Genomic DNA, 23,114 nt, shown 5'->3' on the forward strand with positions numbered 1-23,114 from the left:
AGAAGGCAAGATGGCCCTGTGGCCTCTTGGTTTCTATTACCTGTTACCTTGTTTTTCCAATGTCCTCGGAAGCCCTGACTCTGTCCCTTCCCCTGACTGGCTGTTGGGTGGAAGAACCATATATGTTATTGGGGGGAATTCCAGGCCACACTGGCTGGAGCCTTCCCAGTGACTGTATGTTGTGGGTACACCCTTTGGGTGGGACCTGATTGAATACACTGTGTGACCAATATGCATTCAATGTTAGGGGTGTCTGGTATCTGTGTGTGGGATACAAATAATGAGACAGCCCTGCATGAAACTGACATGAATGCAGTTTGTGGTGCTGAAAGGCTGGGTGCTTGCCCCAATCCACATTCCTTGTTATGGTTGTCTGGGTGGAAGTGAATGGCCTGAATGCACTGTGAGACTGATTGGCTGCCTACCTGTATTAATGCACTTCACTCTGATTGGCAGGCTGAGCTCGGCTCAGCAGTGTGAATGAGGGACATATGTGTATATCTGGGGACCTCTCACTTCCCAATTTGTTCAGAAGCTGAAGTTGAAATTTGAAGCTGCGTATTCTTGAAGCCCAGCTGGAAGAAGAAGGTTTGCTGCTTCTTTCCATCGACAAAATCTTAAAGAGTCTGTCAAGGACTGATCCAAGAGAAGACTAGGCTAGGAGACCTCTCCCCGAGCTAAGAGGGAACCTCATGGAGAAGCTGATCTTCATCAAAGCACCCTGGAAGCCTGTCCCAAAAGGATGTCAACTAGAGAAGGGTCCGCCAAAAAATCTTTAAGTAAAGGACCAGGACATCGAGACTATCGAAGTCCATCTTCGTTGACCGGTGTTCGGAGGATTTCTGTAACCACTGGAAGTTAGTCGAGTTGTGTTTCCCAGAAGCGTGGACAGCTTGTAGTTGCGCTGTTCGATGACTGGAGCTGCAATGCTCCACCTTGCCTAAGAACATTGAACAAAGGGCACCCTTGCCATCACGGTTGACCGCTTTGTCCCACCAGAGAAAGTCGAGGTCGTACACTTATGGGTTTCCTGCCACATGAAGTCCACAAAAATGCTGACAAGTGAAAATCCAAAATCCAGGTGTGATCGAGTCCCGATCATCAATGCTGACATCGATTTCTGACGCCCGCTGCCGAGCCTACGTTCTTCACTGAGTCTTATTTGCGGCACCAATCTCTTTGCATCAACGTACACCGGATCCCTCATCTTCGCAGGACATCCATGATCGATCGTTGACGAGCGCTGCGAAGGTCAAAGCTGCTGTCTCAAATCCAAGGTTCACATTTCTTCAAGGAATCTTGACACACTGTGGCTCCTGCTTTCAAGAGAGTCCACTCTTGAGGGATCCATCGACGAACCGTCGAAGAAACTCTTCTAACTCAGGTACATTGGGGTAGTTGAACATTTTGACCAGGAAACAAGATTGCTTAAACATTAATGGACTGGGCTTGGGAATATTCTTTATTACAGGTTTCCCAGATGGGAGGATCCTCACACAGAACTGTGACTTAGTAGCTAAAGTACCATTCTGCCATTGTGTAACCCAGCTTGCCTTCCTTCCTATGGTTTATGCTGATACACATTGTTTATAATTTGTATGCCACTGTAACTGTCAGCAGTTGGTGCATTTTATAGGAGTCGATAGCTAAGTGTGGTACCACATAGACATTGTAGATATTTTCCATATTAGAATTGCCAGAGTACAAAGTGTGTTATTAATTGATGTATATATCTTGAACCTTATTTGTATATAAAGAGCAAAGAACTGTGTTAGCACATAACATCATGTGTGGACATTCTTTTGTGGGGGGCTTGGGAACTACACTGTACTTAAGTACACTGTACTTAAGAACCAGCCTGCATCACCTCCTGAGCACTTAAGCTTTGATTGCTCGTCCATTCTACCATATAGAGAAGCTTGACTGGGGTGCTCTGTGCTTCTGCTCTGCCATATAAGTATAAAGCACAATTATTTTCCACTTAACCAGCAATGTTTATGGTCTTCGTCGTATTCAGAAAAACCAATGATTTCTGAAGCAGTTAGGCATGTTAGGAACATAAAATCATGTCCATTTTCTAGTATCAGAAATGAAAAGGGGGGGTCATTCCGAGTTTGGAAACCGCTGGGAGCTAGACTCGGGTCCGGGTCCGGTCAGTCGGAAAACCATTCTCCATTCCCATTTGAGCCCCCTAGGGGACCCGCAAATAGCGGGCCTGTTATTAGCTCCATGGTCCCTTAAAAGGTCCCGCTAAGGACGGCTGGTCAGACCAGCCGGTCCTTGTGGGACCCGCTAAGGGAACTCGGAATGTGGCGGTAGGGGGTTAATGGCACTGGCATCCTTACCGGTCCCGTTAACCCCCTACCGCCATACTCAGAATGACCCCCAAGATCTTTTTTCCACAATGTTGATATTAAGGGGCGTTCAAAAGCAATTAAATTAAAAAGCCTATTTGCTGAAATAGGGGTGCAGTTCTGTATCTTCAGCCTCTTTGAGCAAGATTCTCTTCATTATAAATGTTCCACTAAGTGAAACATCCACATAGCTAGATTCACAAATATTTTATATGGTCACACATGGAATTATGGCAATATAAATGTGCAATAGGCCCATAAAGGAAAAGTATGTGATTCAGAAAGGGAGATCTTGCCAAACCATGCATTAGCCATACATACACTGTACAGTGCACTCATTTGCTTCGAGCAAATCAGGAGAACATGTTCAAGGTCTCCTTTCCTTTAACTTGACCCTTACAAAATAGATGTCCTCCGGACACCTTCCAGTCCTTCCTTCTGTCCTGTAATCGGAAAACATGTAAATATGTTGCAGTTATACACTTTCTAAGATCTGAAGAGGGCACATCTCTTGAAAATACCTCACTAACCCCTGAATTCTTAATTTTCACATATAATTCATAGGACGAGCCATTTGGAAATCTTGAGTCATCGAATAATTTCTTTGCTATTTTGGGGGTGACAAATTCCACATCCATGCAAAGCTTCAACCAGCTCATAACTGTTAACACCTTTACCCCACCCATTACTGGACATCTCAATAACAATATTTTGAATATTTGTATTTGAATGGAGGCACATGTAGTTCTTATAGGCATCCCTCAAATTGTGCCTTAATTACTAATAACTTCAGGTTTGAAAAAACACATACTACAGACAGATACTTGGAACATCTATGGGTCCCTGTTTGCACTAATATAACAATACCTTTGGAGAATTTAGAAGAATCACAAATTCTGAATTCCATGTTATGGGAAAAAGGTGATACATTTTGGGCAAGAAACAAATATTGATGTGTTTTTAATATGGGAGTCTGATTTAAGTTAAGCAAGTCTGTTTTTGATTATATCAAGAGAATCCACAAAACCATTCAATTAACATTTTCTGTTAGGCCAAAATTGATAATTATCTTGATACTATTTTTGATATTCCTACCAAAGAAGTGGAATGTCCAGTACATCATAAAATGACTGACATACATCTAATTTTATATCTTTCAGCAATACATCCTTCATCAGCAATTGTAGTGCGACCATTTTCAAAATATCGTGGAACAAAACAAATTACCAGTTTGTTGAGCAACTCAAATCCACTAAGCAAACATTATGAGAGGTTTGAAGTCCATGGGAAAAAGTGCATATCAGTTACCTTCAGTTCATGAGAAACTAAAATTGGTCAAAGAACACAGGCTTTGATCAAAAAATAAAAAATAAAAAAGGCCACATAATAGATTGTCTTCTCGCATTTGTTCCAAGTTCTCACAAAAATATGAATACAATTTCTAAACATTAGCATTTATTCGGAAATGACAAAGAATGTAAAATACTGGCTGAATAAAAAACATCTGATTTTCAGATATGAGGATGCTCAATCTTTCCAGTCCTTACACTCAAGCAGATGCATTAATTCATAATGCAGTACAAACTTTTTTGATGCAGATTAAGCAGGGAAGAAATCTATGCTTGCAGTGCTTCTACTTCAAGAATGTTATAAAGGAGAAAGTACACAACACCCTATTAAAGTGCAAACTATAACATTGAGGGAATGTGCAACACATCAAAGTGATCATGTCAGTTATGTTTTAAAATACCCATGTGCCAAACTGTAGTTGGGTCTAACAAATTTTTGTTCCAGATATTGCATTATTGAGCAGAAAAGTGACATTCAGAACCATAATATCAAATCCAGCATTGTTTGCCATTTCACAAAGATGCATTTATGTATTTATTTATTCACATTATACAGAGGCATTGTGGCGCTTTTACAAACAGAATGCTTAGTTACATTGTATAATGCATATTTACAATAAGAAATCAGAAATTAACATGTGGAAGGGGGAAGGGGGAAGGCGAGGTGGGACAGAAGGTGGAGTGGTATCAGTTGAAGAGTGTGGTTTTTAACATTTTCCAGAAGGCTGTGAGGGAGGTCTCAGCTCTAAGAGTAGTGTGTAAGGCGTTCCAAAGTTTAGGGGCTAAGAATGGGAATCCAATCCCACCTGCGTTGGCCCTATTAATGTGAAGGATGTGTAGCTGTTTGGAGTAGCAGGTTCTTGTGGGGCGTGTGGAGGAAGTTCTTGAGATGGTCTCTGATAGGTACAACGGAGCTGAGAGGGTTAAACATTTGTCATGAGTGTGAGGATTTTGAAAGTTATCCGATCTCTTATGGGGAGCCAGTGTGCTGCCTGCCTAGCTTTTGTGATATGGTCTCTTTGGGAATGCTCAGCGCAGCTCTTAGAGCATTATTTTGTGTGATTTGGAGTCTTTTTATGTTTTTTGCCGAGGTGCCCACTAGGAGGGCATTGCAATAGTCTAGTTTAGCTCTGATGGTGGCTCTAGCTATTAACAGACAGTTAGGTTTGGACAAGTAAGGTTTTACTGCATTTATAAGTTTGATGGTGTGAGCGGAGGCCGAGGCGATGGCGCTGACCTGCCTGGTCATAGATAAGGTGGAATCTATGCAAACCCCTACAGTCTTTACTGAGGAGGATACAGGGATGATGGTATAATCTATACTGAAGTTACAGTATCGGTTGCCTAGTCTACCAAATGTAGCTTTAGGACTGAGAATGATGATCTCAGTCTTGTCTCCATTAAGACAAAGACCATTGTCTGCCATCCAAGCTTGGATGGTGGCATTTATTAGATGTAGGGCTTCGGCATCTTGGTCATAGGAGCTGGAGAGTGGTAGGAGTACTTGTGTATCGTCAGCATAATTTGTGTATTATATGCCAAGTGCATCCAGTTTGTCGAAGAGTGGTTTGGTGAATAGGTTATAGAGCATGGGAGCTGTGCAAGAGCCCTGGGGGACTCCACAGTGGATAGTGGTGGGAGCTGCACTAGCCTGGTTAGAGAAGACCTTCATAACTCTGCCTTCCAGGAATGATGTAATCCCTGAGGAGGCTGCTTTGGAGAACTTTGTGGTATGGGTGAGATGTGATGTCAGAATCTTGTGATCCACAATACCAAAGGCAGCGTAGAGGTCCAGGAGTAAGAGGAGTGCTGGCTTACCTTTGTCCATGATTTGTGTGATTTGGTTTTTAAGGTCTACCAGGACGGTTTCTGTGCCATGGCCTTCACAGAATCCTGACTGTTTTTTCACTAGGATAGAATTAGATTCAAGGAAATTTTGAATGGTTATGAGCTGCTTTATCCAAGATTTTTAAGAGGAACGGGACAGTGGTTATAGGCTGGTAGCTATTGGGCGAGTCAGGGTCTAGCATCTTTTTTTTTTAGGCAGGGTCGTACCCACGCTTCTTTGAGGCTTGCCGGGGCGGTGCATGTTTTGAAGGAGGCATTGATGAAAGCTGTTAGAAGAGGGGCAAGGGAGTCGGCACATTCTTTGATGATATTAGGTGGACAAATGTCTCCCTTGCACATAGAGGGTTTAAGGTGTTGGAGGAGATTGATGACTTCTGGTTCCGTGACGTCACGGAATGAGAATAGCAAATCGTTAGAGTTCATGGTGTCGGGGACTGGCTGAGGGGGCAGGTTCTGGTGAGGGAGGGCTTTGTAGTTTTCCCAAATTTTTGTTTAGAGTAGGTTGATTTTGCTGAGCATTGCAGTTTGCATACTTGAACACCAAGCTACATCTATATTGATTCCCTCTAGGCTAGAGAGCGTGGTGATGAGTTCATTAAAAATAGCAAAGATTTCTTTGGTTTGGGAGTTAGCTTTAGCGATCCATGAATTTAGGGAGTTTGATTTAGCTTTAATAATGGCTGCCTTGTATTGGGCGGAAATCTGTTTGAAGCTTTCCTTGGACTGGTCACTTGGGTTGGCTTGCCAATTCTTTAGTACCTCTCGTTTGCTTGTTCGTAGAGCCTGTAATTCCTCAGAGAAGCAAGAGTTAGAATGCAAGGATGTTTTCTCATTTTTGCATTCAATCATGGCTATGGCATCGATAGCTCTAGTAAGGGTGTCCTTCAAAATGGCCGCCAAGCTGTTTGGGTCATTAAAGAAGGGGGGGCAAAATTTCAGGGATATCCAGGTAGGGACAAAGGTTTTCCTTATTGAGTTTGTTGGAGCTCCTTACCTATGCAGGAGGCGCATAGGTGAGAGCTTTTGTGGGTGGGACTGTGGGGATAGTGATTTGGATACAGTTGTGGTCAGTCCACGGGTTGGCAACGTTAGAAATGATGGTGGAAGAGCAGTTGTGAACGGCTACCCAGTCCAGGGTGTGGCCTTTGGTGTGTGGTGGGCTAGTGGCTTTCTGTGTGAAACCTAGGTCATTGAATTCTTTGGCTAGGGCAGAGGCAGCTTTGTCTTTGGGATCGTTGATACCTAAGTTCAGGTCTCCAACTAATGGTTGGTGGAGTTTTTGATATTGTCGTTAAGTAGGTGGATAAGGTGTCCTTGGAAGTCTGAAGGTAGTTCAGGGGGCCGATATATAATGTGTATGTTAATAGTGCAGTTGGGAGACATGGAAAGTTTAGCTGATATAATGCCAGCGTTGCCATCCCGCGGTGACTATTTAGTCTAAGAGCTAGAGCATCTTTAGTGATTAGAGCAACACCACCTCTTAATAGAAGTGGTCTGTTCTGTCTGAGGATTGTGTATCCAGGTGGTAAAGCAAGTGCAATGGCCCGAATCAATGCCTCGTGCAACCAGGTTTCGGTGATAGCAAGTAGGTCAAGGCCCTGGTAGGTTAGGAGCTCATTGATTTCAAGGGCGGGGAGGGAGCGAAAGTTTAGCAGTGGACATTTCAGGGGGGAGGTGGTGTATTTTACTTTGTATGGTGTGCAGATGGCGGGGCTGTAGTAGGAGTGGTAGTGCATGTATTGGCAGTAGGGGTTGGTTTGGTGGCTGTGGTAGAAGACAGAAAAGGGGGTAGAGGTTCCAGTGAGAAGATGCCCATGTAGTGTGAAGTGTGTGTGGGAGATGAGCAGGGGCCCAGCCTGAGGTTCCTGGTAGCTGTGAGCGTGGGAAGGCTAAGGTGCTGTAGAGGTAAGAGGTAAGGTGCGGCCCCTGAGTGTCGTGAGTCTCGTGAGTCTAGCGGCTAGGTAGGCTGGATGAGATAAGGGGGATGGAGCAGTGACTGTCAAAAAAGGGAAGCACCTAAGGGGCGCAATGTGTGTATCAGTGGCGTGTAATGAGTAAGAGTCAGTAATGGAGCTACAATGTAGAGGCAGTGCCCGGGGGGGGGGGAGTGGGGGTTGGGTTAGCGGTCATAATCATTGGTGAGGAAATGGGTAGGAAGACGAGGAGGGAGCCAGATTAGTGTAGTGAGGTGTGTGCTCAAATGTGTGGGGAGGTGGGGGGCCAGTATATGTGAGAAGAGGTGCCTGTGAGCCTTGGGCAGCATGGTCCGGGGTGATCAGTTTTCAGTCAGTTGCACTTGTAGTGTACAGATGCATTAGCAGTAGCAGGTACAGTAGCAGTGGGCATATGCACAATTGGAGCTGTCACAATAGTAGTAGGCAGATACAGCATTAAAGGCAATCACAGAAGAAAAGGAATGCACTATCTGTGCAGTCAATATAGTGGTAGGACGATCTAGTATAGCGGGGATATTATTAATGGCAATCACAATGGCAATATGGAGGTGCGGTATTAGTGCAGTGACTATAGTGGTAGGCAGATACAGTATTAATACAGAATTAATGGCAAATAAACACTAAAACTGACATGGGTAGCAAATAAGCACTCAAAATGATATAGGTTACTAATACTGGCGTAAATATGATAGCAATTAAACATTCAAAATTACCAGGGTACCTAGTACCAGCGTAACATATATAGTATATAAGTGTTAGTACCTGATGCCTGAGTGGCGAGGGCATCGCATGAAACACTGAGAGTGGGATCAAACAGTACATCAAAAGATGATCAACCACCATAATCTAATTATTTATGCTGGGAGTCTATGAAGGAGTAGCAGTGTTAGACTCTGCTCCAATGGTGGCAGTATTAGGTTGTTGGGATACATGCCAGTTATGAACGTTTCTTAGCAGTGTCCGCGTTTCGGCATGGGACACATGCAGTCATAAATGCCGGCCTATGACTGTATCCAATTGGGCAAATACATTGAGGCAGTAGTGGTGAATAGTCAAATACAGTGCTAGAGGCAATTGGAACGTTTAGGCAAATATATTGATTGAGGCAGTGGCAGCAAGTAGGCAACTACAATAATTTCAGCAATGCAGCGCTAATGGTACAGTACAATAACATGCATCATAATGATTAAGTTCTTGAAATTGTCAAATCAAATCCCATTGATGAGATCAGAAATGACATTTTCTCAAACAGAAACTTTACAGGATCCATATTCTTGAATCAATTTCATTTGCGATGAAAGAACATATACATTTGAATATATTAGTTTAATAAACACATTTGAATAAACATTTATGTTGATCAAAACACTCCTCTGTGTTTGAGATCAGCAGGATATACTGCATTTTCTTTGTCCATGAATCTGGCAGCCCATTTCCAAGACATATAGCCATATGTAGGGAAGGAAATCTATGTGAAGAAAAGTATGCCCAGAAAGGAAATGAGCATTTTGTAAATAAATGTGAGCTGCAGTCTGATCTCTTGCCTTAACAGGGAAATGAAAGCAATGACTTTTGAACCCAGCCATAAAAGCTGATGTCTGCTGGTAGTTGACTCCCAGGAAACCAAGGCAATGCAATAAAAACAAGGCTCCCCCCTCCACTTAGAACTTATATCTGTGTCCTTGCTTGGCCTTACATCCTTATATTATATATTACATTCATGTTGAGCAGCAGTCATTAGTGGTCCCCTCTCATCTACTCTGATATTACAAGCAGTCATGTCTTTTCTGAAGGAAGGAACTTAACACTTTTCAGGTCTGGATGGTATACCGGTCCTGTAATCACTTAAGGAAGTGCGACCAAAATCAATAAATCCTGCCAGCTTAACTACAAAGAACTTTCATCACGAGATCAGTATAATAAAGTTGTAAACGGCCCAGCCCTTGACTAATAGGATTGAACATCAGCTGTTCTGTTGCTGAGCAGATTAACTGGAGTTGATATATAATGGTAAAGGCATCATTGAAATTACATTGGATTCATATTGTTGTTGATATATTTTGAACAAAAACTCCAAGTGTCCCAATTTGTAAAAATATTGTTCAGCTGGATGCCAAACACATATTTGTTCATACTATGGTAATTATGTAAATTACTCAAATGTGTAAATCTTTGCACAGAAACGGTGTAAATGGTCAGTATCATCCGTGCTGGGCAAGCTACTTATCGTGAGATGGAAAAATAATTTGTGTATGAAATTATCAGAGCGAAAAAGACAAACATGTGTAACTCAGTTCCCATATGTTGTTCTAAGATGGAAATTGCATTATGTGATTTGTCTGAGTGAGAGCAATCTGATAAACAGATTAATAACATGATCACATATGTAGGACATGCTGTTTCAGAAAGTTACTATTGTTCAATATCAAAATCTCCAAGATGACATCACAATAAATGGAAGGTTCACTGGGTTTAGATGTTACCCCCATCAGTCTACCCTGTTTGTTAATGTGCCCCATGACCACAGAGGGGTTGGTTCTGTGTGATGCCACTGTGCAATCACATACCTTGACCAATTAGATTAGAGAAAGATACATACATTTAAGGGTTGTGGTTTCTACTCTACAAAAGTTCAAACCCATAGAGGAGGCACAGACACACGCTCACTCACTGACTGATGGAGAGGAAGAAGGAGAGAAAGCAGAATTGATAACAGAACAGAAAATGGAATAGATTGCCTTTCTTTTTGGACCCGTTTTATGGATTAACAACTGAGCACTGTAAGAGAGGCCTACCTGGAGTTAAAGCCGCAGGGCCTCTTCAGTGGAAGAGACAGCAGACAGGTTCCAGTACTGAAAGAGGGAGACTAGGCTGTGGAGGATAGCTGTCCCCATATTTCTGACTGATGCACACATTTTCCAAAAAGGGCTAAAATCGATCAATTCCTTTAGAGGGTCAACAGCTTTCTGTGAGATAACCAAAAGAAACTGAGATGTAAGTATGATATAAAAAGGAAATAATCCAAGGGAAAGAACACTTAAAAGTAGAATAGAATACATTCCTGGCCACTTTCATTTGTATGTATTGTGGGGAGGGGTATTTAAATTGATGCTACATCCTGGAACTTCAGTAAATATTTATGAAGCATATTTGCTTCTGAAATTATAGATGTTCGAATAGATCCTATGATCTGTATATGGTAAGAACCCCTGGCTCCTTCTCTGTGCATTGCACAACACAGAAGAGCAAAGAACATCTCAATGTGTGCAGACGTAGACAAATAAAGTAAGTGAAGTAATTTCCTGGTTACATCATAGAGCAGAGATCTGTTACTGGTGCTGATCCATTCAAGAAAAGGGGGAAAAATTATCAACTGCCACATATTTTTCCACCTTTATGTTGCCAAGTGAAGATGACAAATCAACACTTTCACATGTTAATGCAGTAGTAACACCACTGAAGGGAGTTTAGCAAACATGAGCTTTTATTTTGTATGTGATCCACATGTGAGGATGTTAAGTGGCTTTTGCAATTGAGTTTTCTAGGATGTGGTTTTACTTTCTGACAGGTTCATCAAGTGGGGGATGCTTATTTACAAGAAACAAGAAGTAAAGATATTTAGATAGAGAGAGTCATTTTGATTGAATTTGGGTTTTTAATAAATGAAAACCTTATTTTGGAACCTCGTTTATTTTTCAATCCATGATTCATGTGTGGTCAGGGTAAATAAAATGTACATATCGTGATATGTGTTTACAAATGTTTATTTTAGTAATTGTAGCATAGCAAAGTGATACTAACAGTGTATTTATCAGTTCTTATTGTAGTACAGTTTGACATTGGAAGTCCTTAGATGCATGATTTGTTGATATTTAAATTAATTATTTTTTTCTTATTTTTATTAATAAATAGTCATTGTGTGCGTCCCTGCATGTTTCTTGTCCCAAAACGGGGAGGGATGCTGTTGGGAAACAATATTATTAAATTAGGGGTCCCAGGTTCATAAAAAGAACTCTAGTGAATAAGTAAATATTGGGTGTGGCTGCTAGTTTGGTATGGTTGCGAAATTCGATTGAATTGAATGTCGCCCGATGAAAACATCCTAGATGTCCTGTATGTTTAGACGTTTGAAGAGAATATACATATGTAAGAAGTGAAGTGATGTATAGTATCCATTGATGTTGCTGGTACACTGAAATTTCGAACATGTCATGGGTGAGACAGTTTTGTAGACTATCTTTACTCAGCCTTGATCTAACTTAGTTAAATTATTTAAGTCAATGCTGAAAATAATTTTGATTTGAAATATTATTCTGTCCCCTCTATGCGTTTTCAGCACTTGAAAAATAGTTGGGCAGACTCAAAACATGCTGTGCTAACGTGGATTAAATGTGCAACAATTGATAAAGCTAGAATTTTCATTGAAAATAATTTGCAATAAAACCAAAAAGATGCTACAAATGTATCCCTGCTAATTAAAGTGCACAAGTGTGGCCCACAAACATGAGTAGCCTAATAATGTTACTCTCCTACAGTGGCAAAGGCGCAGGCACGGGCAGGAAATTCAAATCAGGTCAATGGTACAATAGAGTTCATAACCCACACAAAACGGTGATTCACAAATTTCAAAATAGTATTGCTCCAATGTATCCATGGCTATTATACGCTGGCTACAATTATTTGTATGGTTTCATAGAAGACTCATATCTCTTCACTACTTCAGCCCTACTAAACCTGGGCTTCTTATCATTGTGAGGTTGGAGGTATTTAAGCAATAATCCTGCGTTCTGTGGGTTACACTGGCCGGTAACGGCCCAGGGACCAAGTTACAGGCCCGAGTGAAGGGAGGCAGGGGAGAAGGAAAAATAATGGCGACGGTGGAGGGCGGGTGCGATGAGCACTCGGGTTGCACCGAACTTGGGCTTGCATAAGTAGATACAGCCCAGGTTTGGAGCAACTTGATGGGCTCCTGCATCCGCTGAGGGTGCTAATAGTAAAAACAGACAGTATTTGCAAACATCACCTGTTCTTTTCCACCTGGCCTCTTATTATTGCTATATTTACCCAGTGCTGTAATCCTTGGAATACAGCAACATATAAATACCATCTGATTCAGGATCAAATTCGGTTGGTGAAGGAAAACTGTCTGCTCATTGCCATTTGCACAGGAAGTACCACTTCTATGGGCCTGGTTTACAAAGTGTGGTTCAATGAGATTGCACCATTGTAGAACACTTTTATAAATCATTTCCTATTACCTCACCCACCTTCAGAATGTATTGATTTTCATTTGTGTTCACACTTGACCCAAGCAAATTGAGAAAATATTTTGTTGGCTATTATCTAAAAGACCAAGTCACCACATATGCTCCCACTAGTGTGTGCCAACTGTGCACAACAGTAGAACAAAGTTATTGCAACTTTCCTGTGGGTGAATTCTAAAACACCAACTTGCATGCTGAAATGCCTCTGCACATGCAGATATATCCACAAATAAAATCTATGGTTTGTGGCCTGGCTGGGTGGTGTGACATCACCTCACAGAGTGCATCACTTATTCATCAAGGGGTGCACTGTAAAATTCCCTCGCTCTGTTGTACTTTCCTTCAAATCTGGCTTGCCCTGTTGCAAGTTCATTGGTCTAGTATATAAGAAAGCTCATTGCCTCATTTGCATTGTGCCAGTCCTGACATGTGCTCTTAAATAGAATCGTCTCAATCTAATGGTCACAGCACATATAAATAAAAGTGAATCACTGTTTCACTTTCAGCCCCACACAAGGAACAATCACCCTTCCCCAAAGTACTCCAAGGTCTGGTAAAGGAAGCTACGGGCAAGATCCCCAGCCTAACTTGCAAATTGTGGTTCAATAATAACAAGATATTTTTGAAACCACAACCCATTTTACAACAAAGGTATGCTCGGCCTAGTTTCGACCTAGATGGATTTTGTTTCAAAACGTCAAGGACACTTGTGCTCCTGAATTCTGGCCACCATATATACATATGAATTCACAGTCTGCCCTGAATGTTCTGAGGTTAGCTTTTTCTGCCTTGGGACCATTTCTAACGTAGGCCTCTACTTTCTGTTTGGCTTCTCTGCCAGCACAATCATACCAGAAGCCTTTTTGTAATATCCTCTATTTTATTTTGTCCGTGTCAGTTAAGATAAACGAGACTAGATTCAGGTTCAGGCGTTCATATCTTTGCACAATATACAGTTTAGGGGGGAGGTTCCTCTCCCCACAAATAGCACCTAAATTGTCCTGGATTGCACCATAAATAGCCGGTTTTCCTGCATTTTCAATTATTTTAGCCAACTTAAGAGTCTTGCGGACATGTCCCGAGAGTGAGATTATTTGTAAATTCACCAATCCAAGTGAAGGAAAAATATGTAGGCATTGCTTAATTTGTACCGTTAAAAAGAAATTAGGACAAAAAGTGAATGGCAAAAGGTTGCAAGTGGATTTATGTAAATTGCCAACGTTTTAAACTTCAGTGGCTTTTTCTTAAACATATTTCAAATCTTCAAAAGCACAAAATACTTAAGTTTTAACGGAGCAGAATCTGAAACTCAACATAAAGTGTTTTTTCTTCAGATAATAGTATTTCTTTTTGATATTGTAATTATGATACAGCATGACAGTTGACATGGAACATGGTATTGGCATAAGTGAAAATACAATGTCATTTTGTCTTTAAAAGGCCTGCTAAAACAAAACAGAATCACAGGTAGGCAAACAGTACACCTCAGGCGTGGGTTATATTGTCAGCATCCTTGTCAGGGGCAACGCGTTTGTCTTAGAAGCACAGCAATGCATAGCTACACAGGTACGATTCTAGGGCTCGTGCTTAGAGACTGGTCCCTTGTATGAAGCACGTTATAAAAGAACACTTATTGCCACAGGCCTCAAGTCTTTTCCTCTAACAAACATTATTGTTTCATAATGTTCCATTGAAATAATACAGTATTTTCCCAAAAATTAATAAATAGGAGAATAATTAGGTCAATAAGTTCATTGCAGAATTCATCTATTCTCTCACTTATTTATGACATTTTCCTTGCACAAAAAGCCTGCACCACCACCCCTTTAGACAGTCCGTCCCACCACAGAAGACTTGCAAATTGCATTTAGCCCTCCAGCAAAGCCAGTTGTGCACCCCTGTACAATTCAGTCTGTGATGTTTCCATGGCCCTGACTGTATTGCAGAGCCTCCAAAAAAAAGCATGTGCACTGCACAATAACTTATTTTCATGTGTTACAGTTCTACTCCTCAAAAAGTGTGGTCGTGCAATGGGAGCATGCCATGAAGGCACCTACGTGCAAGGGACTAATGAGCCTACAGTCCAGCTGCCATTCTGCATTAAAGTAGACACTGGCCCTCATTACATGGTAGGCGGTGAACCATGACGCTATTAGCGCCATGGTTCATGCCGGTAAAATATCGGCACCGCCTTGGTGGAAAGGGGAATTACCGCCCTATTCCAAGGTTGGCGGGGCGGTAATTCCCCCTTCCACCATTGCCCTTCCCCATTCCCATTTTTGCCCCATAGGGCATAATGGGAATGGGGAAGGTGCTAATTACGGTGCCGCAAATTTGCGGTGCCGTAATTAGCACCGAGGTCCCTTTGCGGGTTGGTTTTTAACGCCTGCAAAAAGCAGGCATTAAAGTACCAACCCGCAAAGGGACCTCGTAATAAGGCGGTAAGGGTTAACGGTCACTGGTACCATTAATGAGGTGTAATGAGGCCCACTGTGTAAATCGATGGACATTAGTGAATACTCTGATGATGACAGGACCTGATGGGCCCTTGTGTAATAGCCTCCTGTACCTAGGAGATTTTTAGAATTAGTCTCTATTTGCATGGACATTGAGTTGCACAGTAATTCTGCAGTGTTTCTACCGAATTACTGCCAAAAATATTTACTGCTGCTGCTACTCAGTCTGGTGGTATTACAGTCGAATTACGGGTGGTTGTTTTGTAAATCAACTAATTATTCGCCTCAAAGTGGAGGATTTATTTGCAGAAACATGCTGCCAGACTCCTCCCCTTCAAGGTCAAACTTTTCATTTGCTGGTGCAGTAAACAATGGTAATTGATGTCAATGGAATTACCTCCACTTTTTTACCGCTGCTCTGAGCTTGCAATGGGGACTAACATATGCTTTGCGAATAGGGCTAATCTTATTTGTGATTGTATGGTGTGATGTTGCCCACATAATTCACAGTTCTGAACTTCAGATGATATTTTTTGGGCTGGCACGCAAAAAAAAAAAAGCCCAACTTTTAGCATAAAATAGGCAGCAAAGATTCCTCTGCACTAAATTGAAGGTTTAAAATGTGAATAACTATGGGTTTGCCTGAAATGACAATGTTGGGTTGGTAGAGCGTGGATCAACAAGCGCACTGTATCATAAGTCATCAGACATGCTCAAAACATACTTTGGATCTGCCACCAGCTATCAATTTCAATGGGCGATATCTGATCTTACTTTATTAGCATGGGTGAAAGCAGAGCGAACAGATCAGTCTCCACCGTGTTCACAAACCAATGAATATCAAACTCTTGCAGCCGCATAAAGTATTTTTAGGGCACTGAGCACATCTCTATTCATGAGAGTGCGCCACACTTTTTGACAGGTGATGCCTGCGCCTTCCAATGGAAGCAATGCAGCGACAGATAGAATCAAAGCAGCAGATGCACCTTTAAGGACATGCTCTGCAGGTGTTCCAGGATTGCTTGAAGAAATCCCACTGTAGTTCCCCAGCCTTATCTCTGAGGCGCAACAATGCTTTTATGAGGCGCAGCACAATCAGCTCTTCCTGTTACATTCACTCTCCGAAAGCATCTCATCTGCTTTCACCTCCTAGGTAATCATCACAGCACAATTCCCAGGACAGTGAACCCTCAGTATTTTGCCCAGACCATGCATTGTGCAGAGTCCCAGTTTATCACTTTATGATTAAATTGCATACTGGCTCTAGTTATATCAAAATGTATAACTTTCACTATGTACAAATTCTATTAAACAATGCCTAACAAGCAGCAAACAATGACTTCATTAAAAAAGTGTGTAGGTGTAATTGGGGGAAGTACAAAACGGACACTGCTTAGTGATGAGGAATCCACACACATATTTCAGTAGCAAACTATTTTGCTTTAAGAAAAGTTGCTAAAGTGAGGTATGTTGTAGAAACCAGTATGGAAAAAAGGTGGCACTCTGGTTTTGCTGTCATACTGCCCGAGAGGCATTCATGTGGATCCCTAATGATAATGATAAAGACATGTTCCACTCAATCAGCTTGCAGATGCAGACGCTAAAAATCAGTAGATTATGGTAGTACCGGCAGCCTACCGGCAACATCGGCTTGCCATTTCACTGCTAGATATTCTGGTACGACGGCGGCAGAACGGTACATCCATATTCCCATGGAGTCCCATAGGAGTAACGGTGCCGGTGCTTCAGTGAATTATCCACTGTTGACTGTTGAACTAGCAGCAGGTCAGTCCATATGGTAGTTCACAGCCCCTACTGGCAGACTTGGAGTGAGCCAGTCCCGAAAAGGTGCTCGTAATTGTGTTACTGGCACCTTATTTGAAGACCGACTCACTCCTAATGAGAGCCAATGTGTGGAAGAGGTTTTTCTAGAGGGATGTAGGGAGAAGAAAAGCATAGGCATAAAAAGCAGTGAGTCCATCGACACAATCCCTTTGCAACTCTATCATCACAATCATTACGGTCTGGCAAATTGGCAATTCTGAATTGTGACGTCCCCGTAGTGTGCAGCGCATGCGTGAGCCTCGTTCCCGGCCGCGCATGCGTAGCGGAATAAACGGCGCCCGTGCGGCAGTTCCCGCCGGGACGCGGATCAGGCAACAACGCGTACCGCATCGTCCTTGCATGTATGTCCGGTGTGCGTGCGTGCATGCAGGAGTGAGTGCGGGTCTCTACCCCGACCTTCCGGGGGTGAGGATACAACAACTGGCGACGAGGAGGAGCGCCACGAGTACGCTCGCCCCGACATACATCGAACGTCGGATCAGCGGTGCTGCGTATTGTGGCATGACACGGACCCGGAACGAACGCCACGATTAAGCAACAGTAGCGGCCTGCACAGGTGCTTGTGCGCTGTTTGGAACCCTGGTCGTTCCCACCCACCTGGGGACGACCCTCTACTTTGACACAGAAAGGAGTGGCCAAGACACGGCGTTGGGGCCCCACATATCAGGTTTGCAGCCTCTGTGACACCTAGAGGTGTCTGTGCGACCTGCAGCAATGGCAGACAGCGATGGGGAAGCGGAGACTGCACGTGGCACAACGGGGCCACAACAGGGGTCTCTATTACCGATGCAGGAGTTTGACGTGTCGGGACCCCCATCCAAACTGGGGCCAAGATGGTTGCTCTGGATTAAAAGACTTGAATTGTACTTTGCAGTGACCGGCATCACCGATGATGCCGCAAAAAGGGCAACTTTGCTGTATTCGGCAGGGCTGGACGTCATTCGCATTTTTGAGGCATGCAATCTGCAGGTAGTCACATATGCTACGGTCAAGACGGCTTTGGAAAACCACTTCATACCTCAGTCGAATATGGACTATGAGAGATTCCTGTTCTGTGGGGAGAAGCAAAAAGATGAAGAACCTCTTGATCAGTTTTGTGCCAGGTTGCGAATGATGGCCACGGCATGCCGCTGGGACAATGATGAGTCTATGATACGGAACCAGGTAATACAGGGCTGTAGCTCGAGCAAGCTAAGTATTGCGAGAACCGGGATGGACGCTGGCACAAATACTAGACAGTGGCAGGACGTTTGAACTGGCAGAGTCGAGAAGCGCAAAGATGGACGCAGCCAGGCACCCAGGTGTGGCGGACGAGGCGTATGCCATTAGCAGACGGGGGACACAAAAGAAAAGTGGGGAGAGAAAAAGCTAGAAACTCGCAATCCTCCAGGGTCGGAGTCCATATGTCAATACTGCGGTTATGACTTGCCAAAAGGAATGCCCGGCCAAATCAAGATCGTGTGGTCGGTGCGATAAACCAGGGCACTATGCCCGTATGTGCCGTGTCCCAGCCCCCGTATCTGTACAGAGAGGCCCATTAAGAAGTCGCGGCGGCGGATCCAGAAGACTACGAAGCATTGCCGCTCTCGAACAGGAAATACAAAGGCTGCAGCTAGCTGAGGAAGAGGAGGAGGAGGATGAAGAAGTATTCTTCATATCTAACTTAGCGTCAGGAACCAGGAAGAAGAGGCAACCCAAATGCATGGTGGACATACAAGGGGTGCCGACACAGGTTCTAATTGACACTGGAGCCTCTGTATGTCCGAAGAACAATACCAAAAACCTCCAGGACCTCCCGCGCTAGACAGCTCCGCGGCGAAAATATTTACGTTTGGAGGCGACACCCAGATACCCATCAAGGGTGTGTTCGTCACGCCGGTCACCAAGAGTGACAAAGCAATCAAAGCACGTTTTTTTGTCACAGACGTCAGTCTTCATTCATTACTCAGCTGCGCAGCATCTGAGGCTCTTAGATTGGTCCATTTCGCACTGGAAGTGCATCAAATAGACGTTGAGTGCCTGCTGGACAAATATGCCATCATTTTCGAAGGAGTAGGGAAACTGAAGGCGCCCCCGATAAGGCTGCACATCGACGATACCATCAGACCGACCGCTCTGAAACACAGACGAATTCCGTTCCATCTCAGGGAAAAAGTAGAAGAAGAGCTGTGGTCGCTTGTTAATATGAACATCATTGAGAGGGTGGAAGGGCCCACACCCTGGGTTTCACCGATAGTAGTCGCCCCCAAACCTAAGCAGCCGGGAGCAGTGAGGATCTGCGTAGACATGCGCCTCCCCAATGCGGCGATTAAGAGGGAGAGACATATAACACCAACCCTCAACGACATCGTAGGTGAGCTTCAAGGGGCACATGTGTTCTCCAAGCTGGACCTACGAGCGGGATACCACCAGCTGGAGCTCCACCTTGACTCAAGATTCATTACAACTTTCACAACACACAAGGGCCTATACCAACTCAAACGTTTGAGTTTCGGGATATCATCTGCGGCTGACGTGTGTCCAGAACACAATTAGAGGAGCATTGGCGGGGCTGACAGGTGTCCTAAACATGAGTGATGACATTTTGGTATTAGCAGAGCACCTAAAACGTCTGGAAAGTACTCTAAGAAAGACCTGGGACTCACGTTACACCGCCAACAGTGCGAGTTCTTCAAGGACCGGATTGGGTTTTTCGGCTTCATCTTTCAGGCCGCAGGAATATCACCAGATCCAAAAAGAGTCAGAGACATTCGGGAAGCAGCGGCACCACAGTCCCCTACGGAAGTGAGGAGCTTCTTAGGGATGGTGACGTACTGTGGGCGTTTTATAAAAGGACTGGCGTCAATGGCGGAACCTCTCAGGGCACTAACAAAAAATGAGGTGGCGTGGAAATGGGAGTCACGAGAACAAGAAGCATTCCAGGCCCTAAAGAACGCCTTGTCGGATGGTGACACCATGGCATATTTTAACCCAGTGGTGGAGTCAGAGGTAGTGGTGGATGCGAGCCCAGTCGGTGTCGGGGCAGTGCTGTTACAACCCGATGAGCGTGGAGATATGAGACTGATTGCCTAAGCAAGCAAAGACCTATCCAGCACAGAGAGGAGATACTCCCAGATAGAAAGGGAAGCCCTGGCCATCCTATGGGGATGTTGCCATTTTCGCCTGTACATATTGGGCAAACCGGTAGTGTCGGTCACTGACCACAAGCCGCTGCTGCCAATACTCGCGGGTGCATCATCAAAACCCCCACCCCGCATTGAGAGATGGATGCTGGCCTTAATGGAGTTCGGGGTGAAGCTGGTATACCGACCCGGGACCAATAATCCCGCGGACTATCTGTCAAGGCATCCCAAAAAAGCAAGTGCAGAAGGTGACGGCAGTGAAATGGAGTGCAACGGCCTACTATGCCAGATAGTAGAAGGTGCGCTTCCCAAGGCACTGTCGAGACTGGAGTCATGCAAAGATGAGGTCTTCGACATCATCAAGGCTGCGGTGAGAAGTGGAGATTGCAGGGAAGTCCTGCGCAATAATTTGCGACGCCAAGAGGAGGCCCAGAAAGAGCTACAGGCACTCTGGAGGGTGAGAGATGAGTTATCGATCTCCGATGATGGGCTGTTACTCAGGGGCCGACAGATCGTCATCCCGGAAGAGCTCAGGCTGAGGATACTGGAGCTGGCGCACATTGGTCACCAGGGGGTCGTGAAGACAAAGGCGAGGTTGAGGCCAAAAGTATGGTTTCCAGGCCTGGAAGAAAGGGTGGAGCGTTATGTAAAGAGATGTCTGGTCTGCCAAGCTGCCACGCCAGGGGACAAAGCACCACCAATCAGCTCGATGGAGCGCAGCACAAAGCCAACGAGTATGGTACACATGGACTTTGGCGCGACGGGGCGGGGAATGTATTTTCTGGTGGCAGTGGATCAATGGTCGAGGTACCCGGAGGTGGAGGTGGTCGAGTCGACGGCAACCGAGTACACCACAGCGGCGTTGGACAGAATGTTCGCAACGCATGGGTTTCCTGACATCGTGTGCTCAGACAACGGACCACCTTTTACCGGTCGCCAATTTGCCCAGTATCTGAGTGAGAGGGGGATTAAACATTGGAGAGTGTCCCCGCTATGGCCGCGGGCAAATGGTGAGGCCGAAAGAATGATGCGTACACTCAATAAGGTGATGTGAATCTCAGCCAGCAAGGGAGAACCCCTCAAAAAGAGAATTGTGGAGTTCCTTCGAGTGTACCGCACGACCCCTCACCAGTCCACCGGGGTTGCCCCAGCCGAGGCACTCTTCAGGCGCTGCCTGAGAGGGATGATACCGGAAGTGGACAACCGAAGACCCGGAGTTATAGACGACGAGAAAGTCCGAGAGGAACGGGCGGAACGCAACGAAAAGGAGAGCGAACGGAGAGGTTTGCAAGAAAAGGAGGTACAGGTCGGAGACTCTGTGCTCGTCAAGAATCGGCACCCGGAAAGGAAACTGTCCTTGCCATTTGAACCACACCCCTGGAAGGTGACCCATGTGAAAGGCACTATGGTGACTGCAGCCAGTGAACGCGGCACCGTCACCAGCAATAGATCGTTCTTCAAGAACGTGGACGTCGCGCCTGAAGCTCGGACATCAGGGGAGTCCTCAATGCGGGCATCAAGCCCAGAGATCCAGGAGAGCGAGTCGTCGATAGATCCGGACCCTACCTGTGACGCTGACTGTCTCGTGCCCACGGTCGTGCCAAGATATCCAGTTCGAGAGGGAAGGAGACTTCCGGATCACTCCAAACACTATGTTATGGACTCGGGTGATTGATCGAGGCAGTCCCGAAGCCTACACTGGGTGTGCAATGTTTTTGTATTACTGTTGCGTTTGATCACGTGAGTACAATTTGTTCGTACTACACTGCTGTTTGTTGTTACAAAAAAAAGAAGGGATGTGATGTCCCCGTAGTGTGCAGCGCATGCGCGAGCCTCGTTCCCGGCCGCGCATGCGCAGAGGAATAAACGGCGCCCGTGCGGCAGTTCCCGCCGGGACGCGGACCAGGCAACAACGCGTCCCGCATTGTCCTTGCATGTGTGTCCGGTGTGCGTGCGTGCATGCAGGAGTGAGTGCGGGTCCCTACCCCGACCATACGGGGGTGAGGATACAACATGAATGTGGCATCAGAGTATTCAAATTAGGCTTAGTAGTGGTGTTAGAAATTGTCTTAAATGCATATCTGTGGTTAGCTCCAGGGTTCCTTCGCTTCATTGCCAGGATCTTGCTAACCTCCACGCAGAGATCATGAAAGAAAATGCGTGGGACTGCGCTCACTTCCTGTAACTGAATGAGACGAGAGACATCACCTATTAAAGGTTCCATAATCTGAAGCAAATACACCCACCTCCAGTTGTGGTTAAATATTCCAGTGGATAAAGGGGTACCATTTGGGTGGTGCCACCAAGCAAATGAAACGAAATTCTAAAGAACACTTAGCAGGATTTACCAAGCACAGTGGAAACACTGGGGGGGGGGGGTTGACCAGCTACTGTTCGTTATCTAGCCTCTAAGGAGAAGATAAGAGGGGGACTGCGATGTCCAGTATGAGAAAGGCAGACATGATGGGGAACTGTCATAGGGCAGCAGCCCACTGTCTTTATGTGGATCGTATGATGTAAGGTCAGCAAAGGGTGCACATGTTGTTCTATCATAAGGGTTTCAGGACAAAGGAGCGCGGGGGACGAGCGATATCTAATTCTTACCATAATAGAGAGAAAAGAGGGATGAGGGGGCACAACCTAGCTTCAGAAATATACAGGTCAAAAGGGAAGGGAGTGGTGAATTTTTGAAAACTTAAGAAATTGTTGTCTCGATACCATGAAACACTAAAAGGCAAAGTGCAGTCACAACAACGCAGCTAAAATAAATAACCTCCATGGGGACAATCATTGAGACTGCACTCTAGAAGCGGACAAGAAAAGCAAAAAATTAAAGCAGGTACAAGTCGTCACAAAAGATTGTCTGATGAGTAGATAAAAAGGAATACGTTTCAATTCAACTCCATCATCCCACAGACTGG

This window comes from Ambystoma mexicanum, chromosome 5q (genome assembly GCF_040938575.1).
Source record: "Ambystoma mexicanum isolate Mex_15411 chromosome 5q, UKY_AmexF1_1, whole genome shotgun sequence".
Classification (NCBI taxonomy): Eukaryota; Metazoa; Chordata; class Amphibia; order Caudata; family Ambystomatidae; genus Ambystoma; species Ambystoma mexicanum.